The sequence below is a fragment of the Aythya ferina genome, assembly GCF_964211825.1.
Source record: "Aythya ferina genome assembly, chromosome: Z".
NCBI lineage: Eukaryota > Metazoa > Chordata > Aves > Anseriformes > Anatidae > Aythya > Aythya ferina.
The window spans coordinates 77,699,138-77,720,410 of NC_140299.1; the positions used below are offsets into that span (position 1 = coordinate 77,699,138).

A 21,273-nucleotide genomic window follows, 5' to 3' on the forward strand; every position below is an offset into this window, starting at 1 on the left:
CATGTGCCCAGTTAGCTAACAATTGACCTACTGCTGCCTGTATTTGCCCACAATACACCATGCTCATTGTAAATACAATATATTCATACAGCAACACTGACTACTTTCCAGGTCAACACTTCTACACGTGGAACGTGTCAGGCTGTTAAGCACGTTTGAACGACAGCCCGTGTTTACACAAAGAACATGCAAACTTCGGGCTGCATCAGAAAAAGCCATCTCAGAAGCTGCATCTCCATTGTAGTACAACCACATCTCCCAGGTAAACAAATTTTTTGGTTTATTCCAACTTGAGCATCTGATGAGGTCTGACGACAACAGAGCTACAAATTAGCGTCACAGTTGGAGAAGGAGCTTCACAAAAAGTGAATTTCAGCAGCCAGGTGCATCTCAAGCTAAATCAAACCAATCTGCCTATCAAACCAATCTGCCTAAGGATCTCATTGCAGAAAAGAGGGCTCATGCCCGCTAGACCTTGGGCTGAGAAGGCCTCTTTGAAAACCCAAGGATGGGTGAGCAGTAAGAACAAACATTTCCTGTTAAGATAGGCTAGATTTGAATTAGAAAGTAAAGAAGTAACACTTTCTAATTCTTCAGCTGACTCTCTGGAGAGGCTCCTGTCTGCCTGTATGTTTAAAATCTTTCAAAATGAAATCTCGTTTGAAAGTATGATTTAGTAACGATGCGTAGAAATTGTCTGTAAAACATTTCAGTCCAAGAGAAGAAGTATTCAGACTGCATTCCTTTTAAAATTGCTAGCTGAACTGTTTTTCAAGAAGTAAAATATATTTGTGCGTACTTCATTATAACATTGCCATTCTTATTTGGAACATTTTAATATTTGTACTCAGAAATAGGTAGTTTAGCTAAACAAAGCAGAGAGGCAGAGAACGTCTACTTCCTTGATACTGTTCAAAACGTCATGCAATATTAGACAACTGTCATCATGGCACTGACAGAGTAGTAATTATTGCTCTAAGCTATAAAGTGTGAAATTTTAAAATCTATGGGTGGCATTCCTTAAAAGTTGCTTTCATTAGGTGTTTGTATTTTGTACATGCAATACTCCCCACAACCTTACTCTCCAACATCGAAAGGAAGATTGTACTTTTTTCCTATAACCAACAAAAACTGCCTTTTTGAATATTCAAGTGTGCGATTGCTGGTAGTTTGAACCTTGAGAGTTGCTGTATACACTCTTGAACTCCAGTATTTTACAAAACATTCATTTATTGCGTTGTCATGCGCTGTGTGAAGAGCTGTGCGTCTCGCAGTGCTACGCAGGCCGGGCTGCTCCAGCAGCCATCTGCCCCTCGTGGGCACCGCACTGAGACCTTCACCCACGCTTTAGCCTCCTGCCCCAAAAGCACAGCTGCATCTCTCTCAAACCAACAAACAAAAAAAGCCACTTTTCGTGGAGTTAATTCTCTACAGTTCAACAGTCCAAAGACAACCATGTGCCAAAAGCGTTCGCAAACATGGCGCATGGCAGCTGAAGGGACAGCGTGGTGCTCCAGCACCAGGCCTCACATCGCCTGCCACAGGCCTCTGAGCGGGCTGAGGAAGTCCAAGAGGCATTAACGCAAGGAGAAAGGCAACCCTACGTCTTTGTGATGAAAATAGGGAATGTGCTAATGAAGCATGATTAAAATCCAGCCGTAAGCTAACCCCCCACAGCAAGCAGGGGGCAGCCCCGGCCTGGCACGGTGAGCACGGAGCCAGGACCGCAACCCACACAGCACCCAGAGGGGCGCCCACTGGAGCTAAACCACTTGTCCACCCCCAGCTACTACGCTGTCGGGAAGTCTCTACAGAAGTTAACAGCATTATAGTTCCCTTCAGAAGCAAGCGCCTTTACCACAGAGATCAAAAGAAAGATACCAGTGTTTTACAGCGTTAGTTGCAGCAAGAGGATCAGTGACTACTGGTGCTCTCAGGACAGACAACAAAGAAATCAAAAGGGTGCAACAGCATAATGAGGAGAGAATTAGTGGGTATAGTGACGTTAACTACCACATAAGAAATACAAGAAGACAAAAATGGCTATAGTCCAAGTGTGTAAAATTAATGAACAAGTGTTTCACGTCTCAGCAGAAGACTAAGAAAGTAACAGCACGGGGGTCTTCACCACCAAAGGACTTGGGCTTGAAGCGGCATTTTAAAAGACAATCTTTACTTGGTAAACTGGTGTGAGAAACCATGTAAAAGCAGCAAGCAGGCATATGTTAAAGTTTCACATTTGCATACTTGTTGACATTCTATGAGTAATGTGAGGAAAAAATATTTCTAATTAGTTCACGACAATGCTGAAATAATTCTTGCTGAAGACACATCACATGCCAGAGTTCCCCCCCCCCTCCCTGCCAAGACAACTAGATAACACACTCATCTATGGCCTGATCATACATTTGCTTCATTTAAAATAAATTAATTAAAAGTTCTTTCTGGTTCTTGTTGCTACAGTGATGCACTTTGGTAAGCTGGTGTGTTTTCTCTGAAGTCTCTGCTCTAATTTGACAAATCATTCATATATTTTACAAGAGAAATATCAACCGCATTCCAAAGCGAAGAACCATTTAAGGGGTCCTAGTCAATCAGCTTTCATCAGAATATTACCAAGAAATAAACAATAATCGCTCTAAGTGTGCTCTGGAAATTACTTGTTATATGTCAAGGTGGAAATATGCAATTAACTTAAGGAGAAGTTGCAACGAAAGCATTATAGCAGTATGTTCATTGATTAAAATCAGCCAGTAAACTCCCCCTGATTTCAAGTCAAAAGATTACGACAACACCTAGCTTCCCATAAAAGGCAGCAAAAGCTTGAAGGCACCATGAAGATATTCACCTTGTCTATCTTTGGCATCAGATCTCGATGCTCTGAGTCACACTCCTTCCACCGCCCCAGCAAGATTCACTGACGGTTTGTAGGCTACTAATCTAGCTGTTCAGATGAACACACGCCAGTTGCCTACAGAAAATACTGGGAGTAGTAAGCATGGTCTACCTGCATGCCCCCATTATCTGTCTGGTAAACACCTGAACAATACACGCAAAAAAGAGAAAGCTGAACCTTTGGTGAGATTGCAATGACAACATCTAGTAAAATCCACCAGCATGGAGGCTGTACCAAAGGGCTAGAGTTATTATCAAGAAGTTTTGCAGGGAATAATAATAATATATATATATAAAGTAGTATCTTGGTCTAGTTCCACAAGAAGATGCATACCAAGAAAGTTTCTGTCTCTCAGTCTAGGACTGAACTTCAAGCTCCAAGTTGGGCTTGCAGTTATTTCTAAGGAGACAACAAAGGGCAGAGGGCCACATTTTTCGATGAAGTTCAAAAGCTGGGCTTAGAAGAATAAGGAACTGCAATAAATTAACTTCTACTTTCTCTTGTAAGCTGCCCAATAAACCTGCCAGACACAGGCAACTATTGCACATAGTTTCATGAAGTTGAGAAAAAAGTGTTGTTACTTTCATTGTTTTATTAGCCACATGTCATAACTAAAATACATGTTTTTTAACTGAGGGTACAGTTCTGTATAACCATTATCTAGAAAGTTATAAACTCAATGTGGCAGAGCAAAAGGCTCCAGTTCCCCCAAAACTGGCAGTGTGTCAAAGCACGGTTCAAGGTGCCTCCTGCAGCAGCTATGGTAGGCTTACAACACTGTGCTAAGCAACCGGTGCCCCTTTTTCATAAAATTTATGATGGTGAAGTAGTGCACATCACAGAAATGTCCAGATATTAGCACCTTGTCTGCCAGCAACAGCCATTACGCTGTCACTATCTAGTTCTGGACGTAAAAAACGAAAAATAAAAAGTATCTGCAGTTGGAATGTTCCAGATCTGAGCATCGCAAAAAGAAATCTAGCATTTCTGGATTCCTAACAGATTTAATTCTTTTAAACTAACTACATATGGAGAGTCCATCATGTGACATACCATCCATAAAGTTTTTATTTTTTAAACAGTAATTAAAAACAGAAAGAAAACCAGTAAATCTATATCCATACATAATTTTTTAGCTTGCATGAAGCAGCTGGGCAACATTTAAAACTAGTTCCATAGAAGAGATCTTAAAAGCTCCCCTCAGTGTTTCAGGAGACTTGCAATACTCCAAAATCACTACTCTGACCTACAGAGAGAAGCAGTGCTTTATTTATTTATTTTTGTATTTTTTTCCTTTTGTTTCGTAAAGGTATATAGGCTCCATTTCAAATCTGGAGTCTCCTAGGAATTTCACTGATGTTAATACTCATGGTATAAAACTCAGCCTCTGAAATAAGAGACAGTAACAATAAATCTATCTTTTAAATATAATAAGTAAAAACATCACAAATGTGTGGTTTCTTGAATGAATTTTCTTGAATGCACCACTTCAGTAGTTTTAAAACTGCTCTGCAGCTCTTGGTGGACAGCCCTTTTTGGTCAGTTTCAGCTGAAAATGGCAAAGAAGTTTTGTTAAGAAGTTCCATATTTTTAAAGACACACCTGCCATGGGCAAATCTACCATTCTCCTCTGTTTGATCATACTGACAATCATTTTCACACATGCACACTTATGATATATATTTAAATATATATGTGTGTGTGTATCATTGTATGATTTATATATTTTTTAATATACTTTCCTGCAGCATCAAACCTGAGCCATGCCCAAGAACAAACTCATGCTTTTCCATTTGCTTAAGCAGGTCCAGTGGTGACAGCCGTGGCGTTAGAGCGATGTACCCGTACGCGCACCACCTGAGTGCATTTCCTCTCCCGGGCGTGCTGCTTCACCTACGCACGAGCTACATTTCTGTTTGCTTAGCTCGAGGCTCACAGACTGCTCTTTTCAGGAGCCTCCAGTCACACCAGTCTGCGGTTTCTCTCCAGCTCGGGACACAAGCTACGTCAATGCCAGCGCTCTCTGTCCTATTGACAATGTGATCGGTTTTCTTACAAACACCTGGGTATTAGAACACAAACACCGGTCTGAGGAAACAGCGCGTCCCAAAGGCGGTATCAAATGTTTGAGTACGTGCACTCCCCTCTTCAGGGAGCTCCTACCACAAGCCTGCAAACACGGGCAGCGCAGAAGTGCTTGTACTCGACATTATTCATAGCCACTTACTTCGTCCTTTCTCTGCAGACAGCAGCAGATGTTTTCCCTGCACGTGTCTATCCGGGGCTTACATGTGTGCCCAGTGCTACAACAAACAGTGTCCTCATGCCTTCCACTAGGCTGATGGCGCTTACGGAATAAGCTGATGCTCCTCTTCATTTACTGCAGCTTTACAAAGAGGGAAAAAGCCTTCTCCTACCCTTGCTCTGGGAAAGGGCTCTCACTTCTCGTCACTCTTCTACTCACGGCTTGAAGATACCCTGGAAATCTGTCTCGTTAACTCCGGGCACACCCTCCTTGATTGCATATACTGCTTCAAGTGTTAAAAGCAGTTATAACACTAAGTGCCCTTTTACTCGAGGAGTATCAGAATTAATCTTGTGGGGTGTTGTTTTTTTTTTTTTTTCCAGTTTACCTATACACTTAAAATGCACAAATTTTGTGAGATAATTTCAGGTTTTGTTACCTAATCTCCCATAGATTTCAAGTGCTAGCGTAATTGTGCCAGCATAATGTGCCTCCAGCAACACATTAACTTGTACAGCAGCATGCAACTGAATATTGAATAGATACATGGTATTCATCGATCTTTTGAAAATAAACTGAGATAATATGCTGTGGTGATGTCTGTAGTCTCTCCCACAAGCATTTAATTGCATAGGTTTACATATTCTCATCTGCTAGGGATCTCCTGGTTTGTGCCAAGACATCACACTGCACACTGCTCCACGTGTTACTCTCATTTGGCTCTAGTTGAGCTTGGAACTCGTTTTGTCTCAGGTCTCAGCTTGTGGAAATTACTACAGATCCAGAATATCGCAGCAGTGTAAGTCTTCTGCAGACTTCATCCCGAATAAGATAATTTTCATTGATCCTCAGATTCCAAATGCTTCATAAAAAGGCAGATTTCCTTGATGACCTGCCAGGTTTCAAATAAAAAACTTTGTTCTTTTGCACCTGTTTCTTGCACACAGACTTCTCAAGAGGCTTTCCTGTAGAATTTCAGTTTTCCTGGTCTATGTTTAAGAGAGAAGCAAGGCTCACACACCTGAAAATTTGTCTACTTTTTTTTTCCAGCTATATTTGCTAGTGTAACAAAGTAATATGCGTTCCTTATAACCAGGTTCTCTTGGTCCATTAGAGCTACAGCCATTCCCGCAGTATAGCTACACAAAAATTGTTAAACACCTCAAATGCATCAACAGCTGCAATCACCAGAAATAAGATGACCTTTGCTTTCATTTGCAAATGGCAAATGCAAATGAAGAGTGAAACATGCTGAAACTAATTGACTTTGTGTTTTCAGAGTTTCTTACGAAGCTTTACAGTGTTGTGTTCCTTCAGTTCGCTCTCTTGCCTCTACCAGACTACGATGGCAGAATCACAGAATATCCTGAGTTGAAAGGGACCCACCACAAGGATCATCCGGCCCAACAGGCAGCCTCCTCTTCTCACTGCTGCCTGGTTTCTCCTCCCCTCCGCAGCTAAGGGTTTGAAATTTAACCCAGAAAAAAAAAAAAAAAAAAAAAAAAAAAGGTTTCTGCTTGACTAGTGAGCAGGGCCAGCCTCCAAGGGCTGAGAGGCAGAGCAAGAAGCCTTGAGGGCCCATTTTGGCAGGCTGGGAGCTGCTGGCAGAGCTCTGCCCATGTCTCCTGTTCCTCCTCATGGCCAGACCCTCAGACTCACCATTGCACGAGAACACGTGTGTTTTTGTAGAAATGCCTACAGAGAGCTCCTCGGGCAATCGTTCTGCCTGTATCCGCGTTCCTGTTGAACTATACAAACTATTCAGCCTAACTGTAAAATCTGGTAAACAACAGCTGAAAAAAATGTTAAATGGCAAAAGATGTTATAATGTAACAGGAGAATTCAACACCTCCATAGGTACATGAGGTTCCACCTCTTCCTGATAATAAAGGTGCTAACCTTGGTCTTCCCTGATGCTTTCAAATGCGATAGTAACAGGTTTTAACACGGTATTTTTTTCCCCTGGTATGTAATTTACTATAGTTAAAGAGTTTAGTTTAATGCAATCCGTCCTGTCCTAGCAGTAAGCAGAGCTAAAAGCATGGAAATATCCTAAGGAGAGTCACTGACAGAGAGTAAAGCACAAACACAGTCCTTAGAAATGTGGACTTTAAAGCTATACATTTACCACAGGATTACCAGTAGGTGGTACCCAGCCAAGCAGCTAGCACACGGCATTTCTTTGTAGACTTAAACCACTTGTTACGTATGACAAAAGGTCGCTTTAAAATCCTGTAGCAGCAGCAGCCCAGGCTGACACTGATCCATGGCAGTGCAAACAACGCCGGGTTTCACTGCTCACTGCTGGACGCTTGTCACACACCACACTGAAAGGAAAAATTAATTTGCACAGTGTGTCCGTGCCTTACACGTTTTAACATCGTGCACGAAGAAAAGATAGACTGGTGTTTACACACCAGAAGAACACGCCAGTTTTTTATTATTTTTTTTTTCTGTGTGTGTGTTTTTTTTTCCCCTCTCTTTGAGCATCTCAGAGAGATCATTGCCCGAACCCCCAAGCAGCACAGTTCTCAAACTGTGTGAAGTCACAGATAATTAGTTTTATAAAGGTGGTGCTGTTCTCTCCCATCCACTGTGCACTACAGTTTTGCTTTTCAGTCTGTCTAAAACAAATGCCTTACGTGTGGTGGCTGACAAAGGGCTCTGACGTGCTCCCTTTAAAGTTTCACAAACTGGAATATCAGAACAGGAAGGTGTCAGTGTCAGTGTCCGATGGGTGCAAACCGAGGCAGCTCCTCGGAAAGCCCCTGAGCTGATCCTGCCTGACCTTCTGGCACACGCGTATGGTGACCAATAAGTAAGATCTGAAGAGTTGAGGAATATTTTCTGAATTTCATCCTTGAGTTTCCTTCTGGAACCAAAGAGCAAAAGACTGACTGCTGCTAGTGCTCCTGGCTGGCAGATTACCTCAATGGCAAGCTGAAGTAAAGGACGTGCCCACAGGAGAATAACAGGAGACTTCCAGGAGCCGCAGACAATCAAGAAATGGAGAATTAGTCTCAAAAGGGAAGGGGTAAAAAAAATTTAGAAGCAAGCAAGGAGTCACCTCATGAATCTCAGGGGAATCAGATGGGATGAGAAAATCGTAGATAGATATTCAGGGAAATTCATCCTCAAAGTAATGGTGGAGAGTAATTTGTAAGGATGATTGTGAAATGACGGCATTTCACTTCTGAAGAAGTCTGAAAGCATCAGAGTGCAGCTAGCAGACCTCAGAAGTCAAGCAAATTCAGGGAACTGGTGGAAAGAGTTTTACAAAAATAGATATATTGAAGAAAAAAAAAGTGCAAGACAAATATTAGGTGATTCAGGATATATTAAAAAAAAAAATCAATGGCAAATATCATCGGAAGAAAGGTAAGAAATAATACAAGGTTACTATGGCTGCATCAGAATTTCCTCAGTGATCCAAGAAAAAGATGCAGAAAAAAAATAAATTCAAATACAGGCAGGTGCATACTAATAGTAAGGAACACAAGCACGTAGTGACGAAAGCAGAAAGGCAGAAGTGCAAAACAAGTTTCAGTTACCAAAGATGTTATTATGGCAGCAAGAACAATCCTCACACTGAAGAACTGGAGTTCTGCTATTAAACGTGAGAAAAAGTGCAAGGAAAAGATAATGTAGGGAAGTCTGTACTCTCAGTGACTGCTTTTTCCTACCTCTGCAAAGTAACAAAAGAAAGCAGAACTACTTAATTACAGCAACAGAAATACACTCAGTAGGATGCAACAACAGGCTAGAGGACACCTTAGCAAGACAGATGACTTGTAGGTGCGAGGACTGAATGATGCTCCCTCACCAGTACTAAGAAAGGAACCAAAACATTTTCTCAACTTGGAAGAACTGAAGGAAGCCCCTACATAAAGAAAGCATCCCGGGGCTGTTCCGAGTGCATCCACAACCCGGTGCCCAAGGTCCAGCAGCTGCGAGGCCTCCTCTTGGTGCTACACCTCCTTCGGTGGCTGGGCACTGGGGGAGGCTGCAACCCGTCTGCTGGTACCAGGTGCTGTCAATTTGGGCACCAGCAGGGAGACAGCAGAGCTAGAGCTCTGCAAAAGCTGGAGCCTGTATCTCCGAGCACTGATGGGTGTATGGTGTTAGTTTCACCTCCCTAAACTTTGGGGCCTGGTAAGATGCCAGCTGGACATCAACCATAAAGCTCCCCTTCCCAAATGAACAGCTGCCACACTGAGTCCTGGGAGGAGCGATCACCCCTTGGCGCTGAGTCTGCTCTTCACGTGGGGCAAGAAGTCCTGCACTGGGGACAGAGGTGGAAAAACTTCTCTAAAAGAGAAAAACAAACAAACAAAAAATAAAAACAACCAAGCAGAAGCGCACATACAGAAAAACTCTCAGCACACCACCATCGATCCTGCAAAACCTCATGTGCAGCAGCAGTCCTTGAGCCGCTGCCATCCCCACCCGTGGGTCAGTGACACACGGTTTGGTACGGCCAGCCCCGTCACACCTGTCTGCTCAATTCTCACTCATCTGGCTAACCTGCTACAAGGCTTTCACCACTTGCCTGCAATTCCTCTGGGCTGACAGAGACGTGCTGAACAGACAGCGGGAGACATCCTCTTGCTGCTCCCCAGACTGGACGCTGGCCATAAAGGATTAGCCACGGCCCCCCAGCTCACCCAACACCTCCACCTGGCTACCACTCCAGACAAGCTCGAGCACCCAGCTGAGCTTCAAGTTTTCCTGAGCTTCAAGTCTCTCTCAAACTGCTGGGAGAGAAGTACTACCCAAACACGTGTATTTTAAAGCTGTACAGATAATCTGCTCGGACTCCAAAGTGGAACTTACCGGCAATATTCTCTTTTGAAATGCAAGTCATTAAAAAAAAAGTACAAGTTTCAATATCCTCCCAGAAATTTTTACAGGGAGAATACTTTTCAAACCAAAAGGATTTCATCAACAGAAGGAAGATATTTGAAAATATGGTTTACGAACTGTTGCTGCACAGAAAACCAAACAAAAAAACAAACAAAAAACAAGAAATCAACAACTAAAACAAACACACAAAAAAATAAAATAAAATCCTACAGTTGTGAAGTTATCCTAACAAAGTCTGACTAGCAATCTAGACAATTTTAAAGCCAACTCTTCAAATTGCTGCTACAGGGGTGAAAGTTATTTGATTCCAAACTCAGGCTGACGTTTGGGTGTAAGAAAAGATAGAGAACTGTATTTTTTTCATAAAATGAGAAAATAAGCAAACTACTTCTCAGACAATCTCTGTGTGACCACTTCTTGTTTCTAAATTAAAACGTAAAGGTCATGGGCAGAAAGACTGAAGTCTTGCATGCATGGGATAAAATTCTGACTGTTTTGCTCTCACCAATTGTATTTCTGTACAACATATAGTCAATTCAGACAAAAGTATCTTATATTTGATTTTTTTGCATGCCTAAGACCACCAATTATATTTTATCCATGATTAGGGATTACTAGAACTACTGGAATCACAGTTGCCTTTTGATGGCATAAACCAGTTCAGCCTTCACTGACATTTTATCAGTAGGAAAGAAAGTCAGGAAAGATGAAATGTAGCTCATGTCACAGTGCCAAGATGCAATGCCGCAGCATGTACCCAAAGCAGGCACTGAGTAGTGAACAGTCAATGAGACTTCAACAGGCCATGGACAGAGTTGGCACTGGCTCCAGAAAAGGAAAAAGAAAAGAGGGGAAAAAATAAAGGCAAGGAAAACAATTAAAACAGATGGGCTCTTGGCAGTAAAATAATTTGAGTTTCCAGAAGTAAGCATCAAGGCTCGTGCTTCGACTGGCTGATGCACCCCAACACTGCACAGTGCTGCATTCATACTGCTGTGTGAGCCCACACCTGGCCCCAGGTCTGGGAGCACATCTGAAGCCATGAATGCCCGCCCTTGGGGAGTGCCATCAGTGGCATCTGAAGCAAGAGAGCAGGGTATTAAGACAGTCATCGTATGACCAAAAGGAACAAAGAGTGAAAGACTGAAGATGCCTTAGTGGACTCAAAGGCTTACAATCAAGACACGCTGGTGAGCCCTTTGCAAGAACTTTGGGCATGCAGGTAGTTTTGCTAAGACGAGTTTCCATTTACCAAAATATGACCAGTGATATGCCATTTCACCTAAACATCCTCTGTAAAAACAGGGCAAAATAACCTTAACGTTCGAAATGCGCTCAAAAAATGTTTTATTAAATATAAATCCCACCTTGCCTATTGCTCAAGTTCAGACAACTGTCTGAGGAGTATATTTAATTTCTTCTCAGTGACATTTTAAAGAATTTTGATCAAACTACTTGTGAACACAGTGAAGTTGATTTAAAAGAATTATGCAACTTCCATGTTTTTCATTTCTCAGTTGAATACGGATATTAATAATCAGCAAATATTTGTGTTTAAGAGGCTGTTTACACACTATTTGAAACAGACTCAAGTTATTTATATGGTGTTAAATAGACCTGATCTCAAGCCACAGAGCTACACGTACACACATTGCAATGGTTATGCTGGTATTCCATGCTTCATTTAATATCATCGCCATCCTTTCTTCATTTTCTCTGTTTGTTACCAGGAAAAAAAAAAAGAAATTAATCTTGATTTACTCTGGAAGGTTTTAAGAGCAGATTCCAAAGTAAGCAGTAGTCTGCTCAACATATGATAGCTATGGATAGAGTGTAAGAACTCTGCCTTACTCAATTTTGTCCTAAGTAAGACCTGTATCTGCAGAGGCAGGGAAAAAGAGAGACATTTTTATGACTGTGTCTTCTCCGGTCTTCATTTTCTCTATGAAGTTTTGATGAAATGTTAGTCCTACCAGAAACAAACAAACAGAAAGGGGAGAGAGCGTGTGCACACGCACACAAAGGTATTAAGATTCCTCCAGAGATATCATGCAAGCTGCTTCAAGTACCAGCTGGTGAAAAAAAAGAAAATTCTCTTTCTATGAAACTACATATTCCTCTTTACTAGTTTAAATAAGCCAGTCAATGTTCCCCTGTTTCATGTATGGAATTATCCAGAAGGGCTGAATACAGATTTTTTCAGACAGAACCCCTTTAATTTAACAATGCATCATGATGAAATTATTACAAAATTGTATTTTGTTATATAAAATTTTTAACGATAAATTCAGATTATGCATCAAACTATAAACTCCTTCACAACGTATATGCTTTTCCCAAATTAAAGTTAATTCATGTTTCTAAATGACTGCAAGAACTATATGAAAAAAAAAATATTAAACTTGTAATCAATAACGTTAAAATAACACTTGTGATTTACTAGTAAACTCTCCTGTTTCTAATCTAAATGTTCTTTCAAAACCAACTGGGAGTCAAAAAGTGTTTGTCCTCACTAAAAACAGCTTACCCCAGTGCACTTGAAAATCACAATATTTTTGTGGTCCAATGACAGTCACATCACGACTTCAAAACAGGCCGTTCATAAATTTTTTTATTGGTAAGATGAGATGCTACTACAAGTCACATCAGAGGGAAGGAATCAGCTTCTGCACAAAGCGAACTTCCACCTGACATAGAAAAATCCATCTTGTTCTCAGTTGGTTATCCCGAGTCATAAAAAAAATAATAATAATAATAATAAATCACAAATAATGGAGTTTGAACACAGTTGACTGACACAGATATTTACACCCTGAAAATGTATGCCAAGTTTATCTCTGGAATGAGCACATTGTATGCCATCGATTTCCTTCCAGTAGTACAAAACACACCTAGGCAAAACAGGGCCAGGGGTGGGGAGGAAGGTGCTGCCCTGTGAAGGGAACCTGTAGCAGCTGAGGAACCTCCATCACTGAAGGTTTTCTTTTCAATAATCAGCTGGACAAAGCCACAGCTGACCTCATCTGCTGCTCACGATGGACCCACTCCATGAAAACCTTTTGGACCAAATGACCTCCAGAGCCCCCCTCTAACCAACTTTGTTATACTTCTTTTATTAACAGTTTCCAAAGAACACATTTGTACCATCTTCCCTCTTCAGCTTCAGTGCATACACAGCTTATTCAGCGTCCTGCTCCTCTCACACCCGAAGCCAATCGCATTCAGATTTGAGTGCTGCACTTCACATATCCCTTCCATCCATGAAGTACTGAAGTACATCCTGAAAATAAAGGACTCTTTGTGGTCAGAGATTTCCTTGTGCAAGAGGACTCCATGCTCCGTCTGTCACAACTCCCAGTGTGACAGTTGCCTGCTTCTGGTTGTGGCACCAGAACTTCATTTTCACCTAACTGCCAAACAATGAAATTATTACTAACAGGAGAGAAAAAGTAAGTGCGTGAAGTTTCTCTACAGACCTACTCCAACAACAAGAGAAGGGAGGTCAACTTAACAGAGAAGACAACAGCGGGATTCCATCAGAAAAGAGCCTCAAATCTCTTCACTCAACAGCTGGCACTTCCTCAAAACACACCAGAAATGGGTTTCCCAAAAAGCTAAGTGCTGAAAATCCTTCAGATCTTTCTCAGGGTTAGATGAGACAGAACAGACAAAAAACAGAGAAGATGGACTCTGCCTGAAATGAATGAAAGCATTCAAGAAAAAAAGATGGGGTGGCCCCACAATGAGCCACCTCTCCCATGACCAGGACAAAAAGATTCATGATCTGTCATATTCATTTAGTGTGATGTGAAACGCATCTCCAAAAGTGCCTCTCCTCAAAGGGGAAAAATTAAAAACAGATCTCACAAAACAGAGCACACATATACACAAATCTGTTGCATTAAAACCAAGAATAAACAAAACAACTGCCTGTTTAAACATAAAAATTAATTTTTGTTAGGCATACCCTTTTTTTAAAAAAAAAACACCTCTAAATCAGATTTGAGTAAATCCTGAACTCAATTTACAATACACTGTTTTATTATCTAAATCGTTGATGCTCAAAACTTGATCCTACGTGTATTTAGAAAACATAGCAATTAGTTCTTTAAAATTTCTTTTATTAATGTTACAAAAAGACAGCTTGTCAGCACAGCACCAGGCCTTCACAGCCCTGTATTCACTATCACCTCAAAAACCCTATGCTGCTCCATTCCCATCTCATTAGGCTTTCAGTGGAGGGCTGCATTCAAGGCATGGGATGATATTAAACATTAAATGTAAAGTATTTATATATTTGGGTTACGTACTACATGTTTAATATACAGTTTAACAAAGGGTCATTTCTTATGGACTTCAGTGCAGCAGTTGGACAAAACACTATCTCCCAACACCTTCTACTGGAGTGCTTACTGCCATATACAGTACACTCAATTCATGCCTGTATCCTATTTAATAACGTAAATTAATTATTTATTTGCCCTCTATAAACAATTTATAAATGTACCCTTACTATTAAGTGTGACTGGTATGGCTTTACTGGGACCTTTAGTTCCAGAACAAAACATACTGCAGTATTTTACCTGTTGCATTAAGAAGTAAACCCTACTTAGAATGAACTTCATGGAAATGCACACTTGGAGATGTAACAGCCCACCAAATTATTTATTTATTTTTGTTCGTTTTATTTATTTACATTTAGCTTTTTATTTACTTCAAAATTCAGTGATATGCAATGGATTTTCCAAAAGTGCATGTGAGTTGGTTAAGTTTTCGCTGCAGATGAACCAGACTCCCACTGAGGTACAACAAAATTTTACCCCCTCTGTCAGACAACGGTTAGATAAATGCAGGTTTTCACTCTGGAGATTTAACTACCCGATTTTGCAAGCAAACAAGGTGCCACCGAGGCAGGCTGCCACCACTGATGGGCTGAGGGTGGATGTTGCTACAGATTTCCCAGCAGTGGCTGGTCCACATGCCGAGTCCCTCACAAACTCCCAGCCACACACATGCCCTTCCAGGCACACTGTAAATGTTATCAGGTTGTGGCCCTGTATATTACTGATGAAGCCCACACACATCTTATCTTCATCGCCTCCACACCGAGCTGTGAGCAGCCCCTGAGGCCCTCGCCGCCCTTCAGGGCACGCGGTCGCCATGGCAGCCAGGCAGCCGCCATCTTGTGTGCCCACGCCTTCCTCCTCAGGCGAGGGCCGGGCGCTCTCAAAGTACACCGGTGAACGACCAAGCCCACCCAAAGTCTCCTTTTCTTGACCAAGAGGGCATGAAAATGCTAGGAAAATATGCGTATTTCATTAATCCCTCATTTGGGAGGAGAAAAAAATGTAGACGTTGGAAGTGGTAGTGTGTGTTAACCCAGCGCCAACAATCACTTTTTTGGAGAAGCTGACACCCTATATATTCCCAGCATCAAACTCAGTTACTTGTTTACGATGTGCAAGGCACTCTGCGGTAACTCCTGGCACAGCACTGGCCTGCCTTCACTGTAAATGTTTTTCTTCTCATGTAGGAACTGCGTGGAATTTAGAGCCAATACTTACAGCGTAGCAAAAACGTAAAGAAAAGTTCCTTAACGGCAAGACACAAGAAACAACACTTCTGAAAGTTTTCCAATCTGTTGTCCGCACTCCTCCTTCCCTGGGATGTTTCTGCAGCTCAGTGAGTGAGTAATCAACCACAGCTTTGCAACAGTGCCTCAACTCGAGGGTTGTGTGCGTTTGTTTTGTTGTTTTTTTTGATTAAGCTCAGAATCTTCTTTGAAAAAAAATCCTTTTAGAGTCACATTTGAACATTCAATGCGATGTAACCTACTGATAAGCGAGCACTGAGCTGGGGTGTCACTGGTGCTGCACCTATCGCTGGTGAGAGTGCCTGCAGTGGAAAACCAAGCCAGAGCAGCCTCTCGTATCTCCGCAGCCTCAGAGGAAGGCAGAACACTGGAACCACGATTGCCTAACTCCGAAAGAACGACCCGTCAATAACAAACAGTGAGCAAGACCAAATGCCAAAAAAAGAAGAAAAAAAATTGCCACCCAGCTATCAGAAAGAGCACAGCATGGCCCCTTAACTCCTTCTTCCCAGCAGTCTGGATTCATTCATGAAGAAGACATGGCACCAGGGGGAAAAAAAAAAAGAAAAAAAAAAAAACAGGCCCACAGCATAAAATTAATTCATGGAGCTCAAAATTACTCATCTATTTTAAGTCAATTAGATACTATAAATCACAGCCAAGTCTGCTTTTTGTGCATGTGAAAAATGCCTGTCTTAAATACTAAAATGTCCTTTTCAGATCTAAATTACGCTTTCTATGCCATCTCACAACACAAAAGCAGGAACAGTGGGGAAAAAAAAAAAAAAAAAAAGAGTTCTTCTGCATATGAAGTTCACAAGTTGACAAAGGAACAACTACATAATCTGAATAAAGAAAAGAACTCCGAATTTCATAAACAAAGGAGACCACCAGACTCGAGCTTTTTAAAAAAGCACTGCTTTGTAAGCTATCTGAGGAAAAACAGAAAGAGAGCAACTATAACAGGAAACACACATGCACATTCAGGTAAAAGAAAACAAAATACAGAAGGTGGAATACAGACACTAAGAAATAACCAGAGTGCCACACAACATTACATGATATTTCAGGTCTTTAGGCCAAGAAAGAGGACTAAGACTGATGTGGATGGAGATACCAGATGAGAGTTCACAGACTGCAGCAGCAGAGAAGAATACGACACAGATGTTGTGAGTGCTGGTGTGCAAATCACAACTCAAGCCAAAAGGAGAAGGCTGCAGAATTTTAGGAGCTTGGTTTGGCTTTGCAGTTCCCCAGCTATTTCAACTGACCACGCACTTCATCACGTTGCAGAGCAAATTTGGTGCATGTGAACTGGATTCTGGCTGGAGGAAACTAAACTGGATGCTCTACTCTCAGCAATGTAAAATGCATTTCCACCCTGAGTGGAACATCAGGGTCTGAACTGCACATAGCTTAAACCTCACACATGGTGAAGGTTTTAGTTCGTGGGACCAGACTAAAATCTTGCCCAAAGTAAAGATGCCAAGCCTCATGCAACATGAACACAGGATCTTCAACACCCACTTGTGACATCTTCTGGTCTGCTTCTACCAAGGCAAACGGTGAGCTAGTTCAGGAGACATGCTGTGCGGAGCACACAGGTATACTCACAGCCTATCTTATCTGCACGTGTGGTGTTATCTTGCTGTTGCTTGGTCAACAAGACAATTCTTTGCGGAATCTGGAGTTGCTAGAAAGGCCTGCCAGCGCCCTGCAAGGGTGATGAATACAATTTTCCAGCGCTGGTTTATGCGGTCCTTTGAAGATCGCTCCCTGGAGATACACAACACTGAGTAGTTCTGAAGATGTCCTTAAACTGTAAAATGACAGTCACACATGGGGAAAAGGATGCATGTATTGGAATAACTGAACAAGCAAACTTTAGATAAAGATCTGTCAAGTCCAGCACGAAACTCAGGCAACCCAAGCAGGATCGGTGTGGTTAAAGGCTGCTCACTGTTTTATAATACATTCTCTTCGCAGTGCCTCTGACCTAAATAAGAATGTCCTTGCTTTTTAGAAGATGGTTACTCAATGGTTCCTTTCTGCACTCTGTCTCAAAGAGCACTTGAGCCTTGCTGTGATAATCACAGTAAAATGTAAAGGGGATGTAACCTAAATCCCAGGAACTCAGCTGTCTTCCAACCCAAAGAAAATGCCAGAGACCCAAGACCAGAAATGAAATGCCCTTCAAATAAGCGCAAGGCACAACAAAAGGTATCTAAGCCTATAATTGCATCAATCAAGAATTTGCAGCAGATGGAGAGATGCAGTTGGAAACACATTAATCTCTACAGCGTTCTCTATTAGGCTATGCAATCTCTCGTCATCACTAGAAATGTAGAGAAGAAAAAAAAAAAAAAAAGAGTTGTTGGAGATGTGTAAGCCTTGCTAGCATGAAAGTAAAAGAAGTCTGTGTCCCCGTGAAGCCTATCTTTACAAAACATTTCTAATGAGAATCCTGCAACTTCCCTAACTTTCCCTGCAGATGCAATAGCCAGAGAACAGAAAGATAATCCTTAATAGGATATATTTTTCCCAAAGCAGCTTGCTATCAGCATCAGCCATTAGAACTGGATTTAAGCCCCATGGGAGTACTGGGACTTGATGGACAGCAAAGTCTGATCAGGCCCTTCACTTTCTACTTCTGAGCATTTACCTTCTGCAAGGCCTTTTACCAACACCTCCTGAGAACCACAATGCTTTAAGCAACCAGCTGTTAGGGCCAACAAAAACCCTCCACAAAGCCCATACCACACAACCCCCGTCTCCAGGTAGAGATGGTGAAGGCCCTGCTGGAGCACCAGGTGCTTCCAGCTCACACAGTTCTTGTGCTGCGTGCTGAAGGACGGGCATAATTTGCCCCTCAAAGGGAACAAGGGGAACTCACAGGCCAGCTCCCATCACATCCCAGCTCTGTGCCCACCACCAAACCCAGGGGCAAGCTTCCCACCAGCACCATGTTCAGGGATGCTTACAAAACAGGGCTGCCTAAGGCCAGTCCCTGTTTCTGCAGGAAGGGGGATTCTGTGGCATGCACTCACAGGTGGCACTCTCAAGACTTGCCCGTATCTCTGCTGCATCGCCTCTCTCCTTTTCACTATTTACACAGTCCGTGCTGAGTCCTACAAAAGCCACAGGACCTGCCCATTGAGCTTTCTCCCGCTGGTGCTGTGGTGTTTCTACTCCTGGCAGCCCCAGGGCTTACCCTTAAGCCTCCTGTTTGCTTGTGCCACATTATAGCTTTTAGACAAGCTGGGAGTTTTCTTACAACTATTTGAGAGCGCTGCTGTGGTCAGCACACATGCCGCATGCATCTTCAGCAAACCAAAATGTATATTTCATTCACTGGATTTTCAGTGCAACACTTAGTTATATGCAAAAAACATCATCACTTGCAGCTCTTTGTTTCATTAGGAGCAGCAATTACCAAAGTAGAAACAAGTACCGAGAAATCAATTTTCTCTGTTTTGGTAATCTTACCTATTGACTTAAAAGAGACATTGCTTGATCATAAAAACCTCGTATCAAACCCGAGAGTCAGGTAACATTTGCTTCTCTTTTGTGAGTTTGGCCATGCCTGTACACTGACAGTTCCAATAACCCACTGAAATATTAAGAGCGTTTTCAAGTTTTCTGGAATCAAAATACAAGAGGTTACAGTGATTTGCTTTCATATTACTCCTCGGACAACATTATTGAAAGAGCTGTAAGGAAAGCAAAGGTAAAGGTTGTCTAGAGGCTGAAATTTCTCATGATTCATCTCAGGTTAGCATGACCTTTCCCACTGTTTTGAAACTTGTTTTTTCACACTCAATAGACTAAAAAAGTGTTGTTTTTTTTTTTTTTTTTAAGCACAGTGAAATAATAGAAGAGTATTTTACCACTTCTAATTTCAAGATATGCAAGTCTTAGCCCAAAAAAACGCGGAGAGAGAGAGTATTTACATAATCACTGTTTCAGAAAGCTGCCCATCTCCCTCTAAGATCTGATACACCAGCACTGTTCAAGTCGCATGGCTTTGTTTAGTACATGATGCACCAAATGCCTAGGTGACCTATAACATTTGTGTGGATTTGAACACAATATGAAGGACACCGTGCTGCAAGGGCAACAACACCCTCAAATGAAGCCAATACAAAAAGACTCCCTGCCCTTGAACTCTGTAATTAGTTTTCATGATTTCAATCTCGAATTCAAGCATTCAGTACACCACCCTACACTGAGTAACAGGTTCCCTTAATGCTCCTATTCCAAGTATTTGTGTTATTTCTGAAAACAACTTTTCAAAGCCAACTGGCAGCTCTTTAGGCTATTGCTTTTCTCTTCCACAAGCATTCTCTCACATTTGCAGATAAGAAAGGAAGATTATCCCTCCTGAAGTGCTTTTTACATTTCATTCAAGGTGAACAATGCAAAGAAACTCTCCTGTGTGTAGGTGCTAACTCTGCAACAGCAGGACTGCATTTCAAGCCCTGTAAACTGAAACTGGGGATTAAGAGGAGACACTCGGTAACAATGGTCACCCCGCATCAACATTCTCCGGAGCTGGATTCAGTCCTACCTGCCGGATTCCTGAATGGACGATTATCTCCCACTTATTCAGCATGGGCTAATGGGTTACGATAACGTTTGTGATGTTTGTGCATTTCATCTGAACTCACAAACATATGTGCGTGCACACCCGCACGAAAAATCTCTGCTGTTTTTTCCTAGTGGCCACGTTGCTACAGTGCTGTGCTGCGCAGGAAAGCAGGGCTTCATTCCTGCTCTAGTTATTTCACTCCCCAGGGCTTCCATGAATACAACAAATGAAATCACACGGACCGTGATCTTGTCAGATCTCATAAGCAAAGCAAGATTTGGCCCGGTCATTACTGGAATAGCAGATTTCAGATAGAGGCTCCAAGCAAGTATATGCAACTTACATGCTTTCTGTACGCTGAGTTGAAGTTGCTCATTGCAGCCTCTCTCTGAGACCTTCCTTTGCTCCAAATACCTTACTGAACTGCTTCTCACGTGGAAGAGGGCCCAACAGAAAGAACATTTGTACAAATGGCAAAAATAAGGAGCCAACTACTGGGTTTATTTAGGGTCCCTGCAACTCACAAGGCAACTGGAAACAAATCGCGCAGGAAGCTCAGTCAGCAAAACACAATTAAAACGATTTATTAGGATTGGATATGCAAAGAAAAAAATCAGGGCACTGTCAACCAAGATGCCAACAGTGTAATCTTATTAACCTGTTACAAAACAATTAAAAGTAAGGAAAAGTAACGATTGATTGTTCTCACTGTAAGCGTTAAGAAGCTCAAAACTGGTATTTGGTTAATCTGGCAGTCCAAGTGAGAAGTCCCAGCACAGAACAGACAACACACTGAAAGATTGCAGTGTGCTTACTCTACAGCTTCTGAGCAGTATCAGTCACCTGGGTGCACACAGACTGGCAATACAAAACAACAACAGCTTACCTAAAATTACGTTTAGAAAGCAGAATAGAGACACTCTCTACAAAGAGGCACAAAAAGCAGTTGATATCTACCAGTAAAACGTGGAAACGCTGTCTTTAAAAGGCCTCATGGCTTACAGCAGTAGAATGGCAACTTTCCAAGAAGGTTACAATTACCAACAAAAATTCTCCCTGATGCTTAAGAAGTACACACACAAACATTT

At 41.9% G+C, this 21,273-nt stretch overlaps 1 protein-coding gene across 11 annotated transcripts in view; it reads right to left on the reverse strand.

Annotated features, from left to right (window-relative positions):
• SSBP2 (single stranded DNA binding protein 2) overlaps positions 1–21,273 on the reverse strand; it is a 188,625-nt gene that overhangs the window by 150,839 nt on the left and 16,513 nt on the right. The window lies entirely within an intron of this gene.